This window comes from Chrysochloris asiatica, unplaced genomic scaffold (genome assembly GCF_000296735.1).
Source record: "Chrysochloris asiatica unplaced genomic scaffold, ChrAsi1.0 scaffold00203, whole genome shotgun sequence".
Taxonomy (NCBI): Eukaryota; Metazoa; Chordata; class Mammalia; order Afrosoricida; family Chrysochloridae; genus Chrysochloris; species Chrysochloris asiatica.
This window is the reverse complement of record NW_006408721.1, coordinates 5,525,485-5,535,249: the sequence shown is the minus strand read 5'-3', so window position 1 is coordinate 5,535,249 and position 9,765 is coordinate 5,525,485. Positions and strand designations below refer to the sequence as shown.

General features: G+C 40.9%; 1 pseudogene; it reads left to right on the top strand.

Annotated features, from left to right (window-relative positions):
- The first annotated feature begins 820 nt into the window (after positions 1–820).
- Positions 821–1,828, top strand: LOC102827339 (annotated as a pseudogene).
- The last annotated feature ends 7,937 nt before the right edge of the window (positions 1,829–9,765 follow it).

The window sequence follows — 9,765 nt, the reverse complement described above, 5'->3', positions numbered from 1 at the left end:
CAAATTCCCCCAGCTGTGAGTCTTTCAACCTTATAAATATTCCTTTATACGTGGTTCAGAGTTCTGGGACCAGCCCCTGAGCCTGCTTGGTCAGGTATTCTGTGTTGTTGTTGGTGGAGCTCCTTTACTGCACTTCCACCCGACCTACCATTTTGTTTGTTCTCCGCTGGTCTAGCTTTTGGGAGTGCTGTTAGTAGACAGCCTTCAACTGTGTTTCGCTTCATGGATTGTCTCAGCTGCAGAAAGCCATGCTGCCTAAGGTCATGTTCTTTTAGGGGTGGTCCACATCTTATGATTGACCCAGGTGGAAATGTTAAGGTCTGATATGTTTGGCTCTATATGGGACATCCAAAATGGGCCATTTAAGTGTGGCACTGTGGGTTAATGTGCTGGACTTCACAGTCAGTTTGAACAACAAGGTCAGCAGTTCAAGCTCACCAGCTGCTCCTTGGAAACCCCTTACAGGGTAGATATGGGTTGGAACTGATTCAATGGCACTTACTGACAACAACAAGACAACAACAATAAAGGTCCCTGTGCGGGTGGCTGAGACTGTCAGAGCTGAACTGCAACTCAGTTTCTCCCTATGCCTAATTCAGTTTCCTGTCCTTCCCTCCCCCAGGTGTTGATCCCAAGGCTACTCCCTGATAAACATCCAGAAGAGCAAACTCTGTCTCCCAGCCTTCTGTATGCATAACCTAAATTGTCATGGTAGGCACAAGGAAAATTCTATAACAGCGGGGAATACGATGGGGTTTTGGAACTGGATCCTTCACCTCTCAGCTTCAATAAAACCCCCATCACCTCTTTTTTGTCTCAGCTGTCAACATATCATACAGACTGCAGAACACTGGGAAACTTAGAGGTCATGTGAGCCATGGTCACAAAGCAAGCCCCAGGAGCAAGCCCCAGGAGTACTCAAGAGGCTGAGGTAATGCTGGTGGCATGCATCAACACAGGGTTGATTTCTACAAATACCATCCAGGTTACTTTCGGAAGCTGGGCTTGAGACTTGAAGAGGAACCAGAGTTTCTGTCCAGCTGTCAACCTCGATAAATTGTGGATCTTTGTCAGTGAGCAGATAAAACACTGCCAAAAATAAGAGTGGGGCTACTCCCATCATTGATGTGGTGCGATGTGGGCTACTATAAAGTTCTGGGGAAGAGAAAGCTCACAAAATAACCTGTAGTTGTAAAGGCCAAGTTCTTCAGCAGAAGAACTGAGGAGAAGATTAAGGGTGTTGGGGATATGGGAGAGTCTGTGTTGGTGTCTTTAAGCTACATGGAAGTTAATTTAATGTTAAGTGCTTTTCCCTTAACAAATAAGCAAAAAACAAGCAATCACTAGTCCAGTGGTTAAAACTTTCACCAGTGATGAACTGGGATGGAGCCATACTGCTAGAGAATGCATTAACTTGTGTGATATATCAAGCATCTCTTAGTACTCCCTTATTCAAATTCATTGATACATGGAGAAGTACAGCAACCCCAGTCTGAAATTCTTCAAATTTAAGGCCCAGATTCTTCAAATTTAAGGTCTGCATCTCGTAAAATCAATGAGATCAGCAACCAGTGAAGGTGAGAGAAAATTTAGAACAGATAGACAGTGGAGGAAGGAAACACTATTAGTCAAGGCCCAAGAGATATAATGGGAGGTGCAGTTTGTCCAGTACACCAGTAAACCTTCCTCTTCTAAGGAGCCTCTGGAAAGACAGGCACATGGGAACTGTGGAGAAGCTATTGCAGATGCATATGCAGAAGTAAATCTGAGTAGTGCCAGAGTGGATGTTAGTGGACATAGAGGTGTGCCACCCAACCTTCAGCTGTAACCCTTCATAGACAGCAGTTGCTGCTGACAGTCCAAGTACACACTGCTTCTGGTGTCAGTCCACATGCAATAACTGATGTAGGTAAGGATATATGTTGTGGTGTTATGTGCTGTTAGGTTGGTTCTGACTCAGCAACCCTGTATAGGGTTTCTAAGGAGCTCTAGTAGGTTTGAACCGTTGACCTTATGGTTAGCAGTTCAGTGCATATCCTACAGCGCCACCCCAGGAGTCCAAGGATGTATAGACCTGGCTGTATTAGCCCAGCCTGAGGCATCTCTGAGAAGTCATTTCAACCCCAGAGCTGTGTAAAGGCCTTGAAGTGGGGTTGACTGAGGCTGTCACATTTGCATCCTTAACATTTTCTATAGATGCTGATCCCAAGAGCACTCTCTAAAACATGTATTGAACAGTATGCTCGGTTCCACAGTCTGATTCCTAGAGAACTCAAGCTGCAATAAGGCCTAGGACCTAACTGTTTAGTATGTTTATATTCACTTATTCTCTCTGAGGAGAGTATGTTTCCACTTGTTATTGTTGTTGTTAAGTGCTGTTGAGTCAGTTCCGACTCATAATGACCCTTTATAGGGTTTCTGAGGAGCAGCTGGTGAGCTTGATCCACAAACCTTGCAGTTCAAATGGGTTTTCAGTCTGGCGCATTAACCCACAGTTCCACTTATGACACCTGAATCTAGGGACTGTGTGATTCCACCTTCTCAGAGCAAACCTTCCATTTCTGTCCAGGGGAGGGGTATTAGCTATGTGAGTTTATATTCTGGTAGGAAGAGGCAGATAGTAAATGAAGTACATCATTGAATTATATGGTATATTAGCTGGTGTAGAGTGCTTTGGAGAAGAATAAAGCAAGAAGAGTGAGGCAGAGGGTCAGCAGTTTAAGGTGGGTGTAAGGATAGGCTCTCTGAGAAGTGAAGGAGAGAGTCATGCAGACCTTTGGAGGAAGACCATTACAAGGCAGAGTTAACAGCAAGTGCAAAGGCCCTGAGGTGAATGCATTCCTAGTCCACATGACTGGCTCCTAACGAACAAGTGCAAGTGTAAGAGATTAGGTTGAAACCTTTTCTTTTACTCGGGGTGAGATGCCACTGTGGCTGGGCTTGCTGAGAATGGCTGCAGGTAGGAGTGTTCTGGGATTCCACAGCCCCTGGGGTTCCTGCAAGCTCTGACCTGGATTAGCTCCTCTGTTCCACCCTTAGGACCAACTTTTTTAGAAGACAAGTCTCAGGAACCCACAGAATGGAGGACAGCAAAGGTTCAGAGTTGTGAAAGAGAGCAACTGAAGTCTAAAACCTGGCAGATATCTCCCAATGAACATGCACATGTTTGTGTGTCAGATGTGTCACCATTTCATGAAAGGAAGAGTGAGGCTGAGGGCTGATATACAAAGGTTGGGTGAGGCTCATGTGAAACTGATGTGAAAATGTTAGCTACTGACTTCAGTTCAGTGATATTTAGTGGTCTGGTGTTCAGTCCTGCCTCCAGTTTGATTGAATGTGAATTTTCAAATAGCTGTGTGCAACAAACAAATGTGTGCATATTAGAGTAACTATGTGTGGATCATTGGACTGCAAACCTTAAGCTCGGCAGTTTGAAACTACCAGCTCTTCCATGGGAGAAAGATGAGTCTTTCTGCTCCTGTAAAGATGTATAGCCTCAGAAACCCTGTACAGGGTTGCTATGAGTTGGAACCGACTCCACGGCATATAACAACAACAACAAATTTGTGGATTAAATCCTGGCTCAACCATGCTATTGCATGATCGAATGCAATCAATTTCCTCTGTAAAATGGGACAATACTAACAGTACCTACTTCAGAGAATTGGCATAAGGATTGCATTAATCACATAAATTATTATCTTTAAAGCATTTGACAGTGCCTGGTACATATTATATAAGTGTTTGATATTAACAAATGTGAAGCTTGAAATTTCAAGTGATGTCTCCTTATCTTAGCTCTTCCTCTTTCTCAGAATCCTCCTTGTATGTGCTTTGAATGGAACTGAGGGGCTGATGGGTTCAGAGTACACCTTTAGTGTGAATGAAGGATTGAGATTCCAGGTGTACTTCCTGGGGAGCCAATCAGTGGGTATCACAAGCTCGCCCAAGAGCTGGACTGTCTGGCCAGTCTATGTGTGTCCTCCAAGAGCTTTTAATTTTTTAAAAATCTTAAGTCTTTATACATTTGTACTGTATTTCCATAGGGTAACTTTCTATAATAAGGTCACTAGATAGATGGTATGTTTCATTGTTGTTAAGTGTCATTGAGCCAGTTCTGACTCATAGCAACCATGTATAGGGTTTCAGAGAATCAGTTGTTGGGTTTGAACTGCTGACGTTGCAGTGAGCAGTCCAGTGCTTATCCAATAGTACCACATCAGGATGGTACATTAAAGTTTAATAAATATCACTGATTTTCTCTCTAGAGAACCAAGAGCTTTTAAAAAGCCCTGAGGAGATTTTTGATATCAAACTGGTTGTAGACATCTCTGGGGAATGTGGTGACTCTTAGGATAAGTATGGGACTTCCAACCACAAGGTTGGCAGTTTGAACCCACCAACGACCCTGAGAGAGAAAGATACGACTTTCTAGCAAAGATTTAAAGCCTCAGAAACCCTATACAGGGTTGCTCTGAATCAGAATCAACTTGAAGGAACTTAGCAACAATAACATAGACATCACCGATATTATTTAAAAGATCTTTTCTGCATGAGTTTTTTTTTTTTTTTTTCCTGTCTACAGAAAACAAGTATGTATGAGTGTGGTGAGCCTGTACTGTGCACCTGTTCTAGCAGAGTTACTGTGACAACTGGATAGGGTGTTGTACTTTTGTGCCGATATTCATTCCATTGTCAGGCCAAGGGATAATGCTCATTATTTGTTTCTGTGCTATTGTCAAGAGGTAGAGAGTTTTCTTGCTCCTGCTCTCTCCCTGCATACAGTAGAAATGCATGAATATACTAATGATGATGACATATTCTCTGACCATTTCCTACATCCCTTTCTGTGTCAGGTAGAAATATTTGAGGGCCAACACTATTGACAATAAATGTTCTAGCAAGTCAGAGAGGGAAGTAAAAAGGTGAGGGCTGAGCTTGGTGTGCAGAGAGAAGGAGGACTTCTGAGATTTGGGAACAGGAAGGTCCCTCCTTTGCCACCTGGGCTCATGGTACTGCCTGGGGGAGGGTCAAGTTGAATGATTTAGAATGGTACTGCCAGTGGGCTCTGCTGTTGGTCTCTATCCCTGTGCCCCACCCCCTGGAGCTGGTGAGATGACTGCAAACTTTTTGACTCTTCTTGAATGTTTTGTTACTGTTAATGGACTGACTTTGAGTTATGTAATTTCTTCACTGTTAGATGAAATCTCATTATTCCACTGTGCAGCACATCAGGTCTGAGAGAAGTAGAAACGTGCTGTTTCTCATCATTTTCACCCAGTAAGAGAACCTGAGAGAAAGAGCGACATCCAAACCAATTATGGAGGGATTGTTTGGGCTATTATGTAATGTTCCGGGGGAACATAGGATAAAGTGGGCATTCCAGTGGGTGTGTTAGCTAAGACTTTCTTCACTAATAATGAAGGATAAAAGGTTTTGATGACACAATGGTTAAGTGCTGAGCTGCTATCCAAAAGGTCGGCGGTTCTGAACCCACCAGGCACCCTTCTGGAGAAAGATATGACAGTTTGCTTCCATAAAGATGTAGTCTTGGAACCCCTGTGGGACAGTTGTACCCTGTTATACAGGGTCACTATGATTCACAATTGATTCAACTGCAATGGGTATTTTTGTTTGGATGAAGAAAGTATTTCTGAGTTAGCTAGTTCTTTCTGGACACCTGGTGTGGCACTGTAGAATAAGCACTCGACAGCATGGTCATTTGAGCTAAAACGTTGGCAATTCAAACTCACTAGTTGCTTCTTGAAAACTCTATACAGGGTCCCTATGAGTTGGAACTGATTCAACAGCACTTAACAACAGCAACAAAGTTCTCTCTCTAAGAAGCCCTGGTGGTTAAGAGGTTAGCTGCACACTGAAAAGTTGGCAATTTAGACCCATCAGCAGGTCCAAGAGAGAAACTAACTGGTGATCTGATTACAGCTTAACAAACCTTACTGAGTAGTTTCACTCAGTCACCCAAAACTCGTCTGTCAGTTTGTCATACTGTGGTGGCTTGCATGTGATACTGGAAGCTATGCAACCGGTATTTTAAATACCACCAGGGTCACATATATGCACATATGGTGGGCAGGTTTCAACTGAGCTTCCAGACTAAGATGGACAAGGAAGAAGGAGAGATGGATAACTTCCAAATATTTAGTCACTGAAAACTTTATGAATAGCAGTGGAACACTGTTAGATAGCAGCAGAATATTGTATATTGAAACATGGTAAAGAACACTAGAATATTGCTAGATATAGTACCAGAAGATGAGCCCCTCAGGTTGGAAAGCATTCAAAATATGATTGGGGAAGAGTTGCCTTCTCAAAGTAGAGCTTACTGTGACAATGCTAATGGAGTAAAGTCCTTGGGACCTTCATTTGCTGATAGGAAACAACTCAAAATCAGGAGAAACAGCTATAAACATCCATTAATAATAGGAACATGGAATGTATGAAGTATGAATCTAGGAAAGTTGGAAATTGTCAAAAAGGAATTGGAACATATGAACATTGTTATCCCAGGCAATAGTGAACTGAAATGTATGGGTATTGGTCATTTTGAACCTGACAATCACATGGTTTACTATGTCAGGAATGACAAAGTAAAGAGGAATGGAGTCCCATTCATTGTCAAAAACACATTTCAAGCTTAATCTTAAAGTACAACGTTGTCTGTGATAGGATAATATCCATACACCTACAAGGAAGACCAGTTAATACAAATACTATTAAAATTTATCTACCAACCAATGAAACCATTGATGATGAAACAAAAGAATTCTACCAACTTCTTCATTCTGAAGTTGATCAAACATACAATCAAGATGTATTGAAAATTACCAGTGATTGGAATGTAAAGATTGGAAACAAAGAGGAAGGATCAGTAGTTGGAAAATATGGCCTTGGTGATAGAAACGATTCTGGAGATTGCATGATGTAATTTTGTAAGACGAATGACTTCTTCATTGCAAATACCTTTTTTTAAACAACATAAAAGATGACTATACACATGGACCTCACCAGATGGAATATACAGAAATCAAATTGACTACATCTATGAAAACGGGTGGTGGAAAAGCCCCGTATCATCATCCAAAACAAGACCAGGTGCAGACTGTGGAACCGACCATCAATTGCTCATATGCAAATTCATGCTGAAGCTGAAGAAAGGTAAAACAAGTTCACAAGAGTAAAAAAATACGATGTTGAACATATATTACCTGAATTTAGAAACCATCTCAAGAACAGATTTAATGAATTAGACACTTAATACCGAAGAGTAGAAAATTTGTGGGATTACATTAAGAACATCATACAGGAAGAAAGCAAAAGGTCATTAAGAAGACAAGAAAGAAAAAAATACCAAAATGGATGTCAGAAGAGACTGAAATTTGCTGTCCAGAGTAGATAGACTAAAGCAAATGGAAAATATGAGGAGGTAAAAGAACAGAAAATTTCAAAGGTCAGCTCGATAAGACAAATTTAAATATTATATTAAAATGTGCAAAGATCTGGGGTTAGAAAAACAAAAGGGAAGAAAACACTCAGCATTTCTCAAGCTGAGGGAAATGAAGAAAAATTCAAACCTCCACTTGCTATATTGAAGGATTCTATAGGCAAATTATTGAATGATGCAGAAAGTATCAAAAGAAGTTAGAAGGAATACACAGAGTCACTCTACCAAAAAGAAATGGTGGATGTTCAACCATTTCAAGAGGTAGCATATAATCAAGTGTCAGTGGTACTGAGGGAGAAGGGCACTGAAGGCATTGGCAAAGAATAAGGGTCTGGCAATAGAAGGAATACAAATTGAAATCTTTCAACAAATTGATGCAGCACTAGAGGTACTCACTTAACTATGCCAAGAAGTTTGGAAGACAGCTACCTGGCCAACTGATTGAAAGAGATCCATATTTGTGCCCATTCCAAAGAGGTGTGGACCTACCGAATGGGGAAATCATTGGACAATATCATTACAATCCCATGCAAGTAAAATTTTGTAAAAGATAACTTACAAAAATGGCTACAGCCATACATTGACAGGGAACTGCCAGAGGTTCAAGCCAGATTCAGACAAGGATGTGGAATGGGGGATATCATTGCTAATATCAGATGGATCTTTGCTAAAAGCAGAGAATACCAGAAAGATGTTTACCTGTGCTTTATTGACTATGCAAAGACTTTCGACTGTATGGATCATGGAAAGCTATGGCAACATTGCAGAGAATGAGCATTCTGGAACACTTAATTGTGCTCATGAGGAATCTGTACATAGATCAAAAGGCAGTTTTTCAAACAGAACAAGGGAACCCTGAATGGTTTAAATTAGGGAAGGTGTGTGCCAGAGTTGTATTCTTTCATCATACTTATCCAATCTGTATGCTGAGCAAATAATTCAAGATTACATGAAGAAGAATGTGGCATTAAGACTGGAGGAAGACTGGTTAACATCCTGTGATATGTAGATGATACAACCTTGCTTGCTGAAAGTGAAGAGGAATTAAAATATCAATGAAGATCAAAGAACACAGCCTTCAGTATTGGTTGTACCTCAATGTAAAGAAGACAAAAAAATCCTCACCACTGAACCAATAAGTAACATCATGATAAATGCAGAAAAGATTGACGTTTCCAAAGACTTCATTTTGCTGGGATCAATCATCAACACTCATGGAAGCAGCAGTCAAGAAATCAAATGATAAATTGCATTAGGTAAATCTGCGGCACAAGACCTTTTTAAAGTGTTCAAGAGCAAAGATGTCAGTTCGAGGGCTAAGGTGCACCTGACCCAAGCCATGGCATTTTCAATAGCCTCATATGCATGTGAAAGTTTGACAATGAATAAGGAAGACCATAGAAGAATTCATATATTTGAGTTATGTTGTTGGAGGAAAATATTAAAAGTACCGTGGATCACCAAAAGAACAAAACAAATCTGTGCTGGAAGAAGTACAGCCAGAATATTCCTTAGAAGCCAGGTTGGCCAGACTTCATCTCTCATCCTTCGGACATATTATTAGGAGGGACAAGTCCTTGGAGAAGGACACCATGCTTTGTAAAGTGGAGGGTCAGAGAAAAAGAGGAAGACCCCAATGAGATGGATTGGCTCAGTGGCAGCAGCAATGGGCTCAAGCATTGTGATTATGAGTTTGACACAGGACTGGACAATGTTTGGTTGTGTTGTGCATAAGGTCACTATGAGTTGGTACCGACTCGATGGTACCTAATAACAACAATGACAATTCAGTCACCAGCGTTAGATTAGATTATCCAATAAACAAAGTAAACACACTAATTTGTAGCGAGCAATTTCACCCCATCAAAGATCAGTGTGTTAAAGATGTGGTTAAACTCATGTGAAATTGTTCACTACAGTAAACCTGTACTTCCTTTGATTACTGGGCAATCCACCCCGTCTGTCATATGGAATCACTATAGTTGGAATTGACTGCACAGAATGAAATATGAAAGGCCGTTCTCCTTCATAACTAATCTGAGAGTAAAATACACAGGCTCAGATTTCAGTTATATACTACTTGTATTGGCAAACTCTAAATATATGGCTGAGGGAATCTGAAAAAAAACAATAAAAACTGGCTAAGAGAATGGGCTTTGGCATTACAGAGTTGTAGGTTCAAATCCTAAATTTTAATAAAGTTAACTTCTCTCAACCTTAGTTTCCCAAAATGTAATGTGTTAATATTTCTTGTGTTGTTTTGTGCCACTGAGTTAGTTCTGACTCATATCGACCCTGTATAG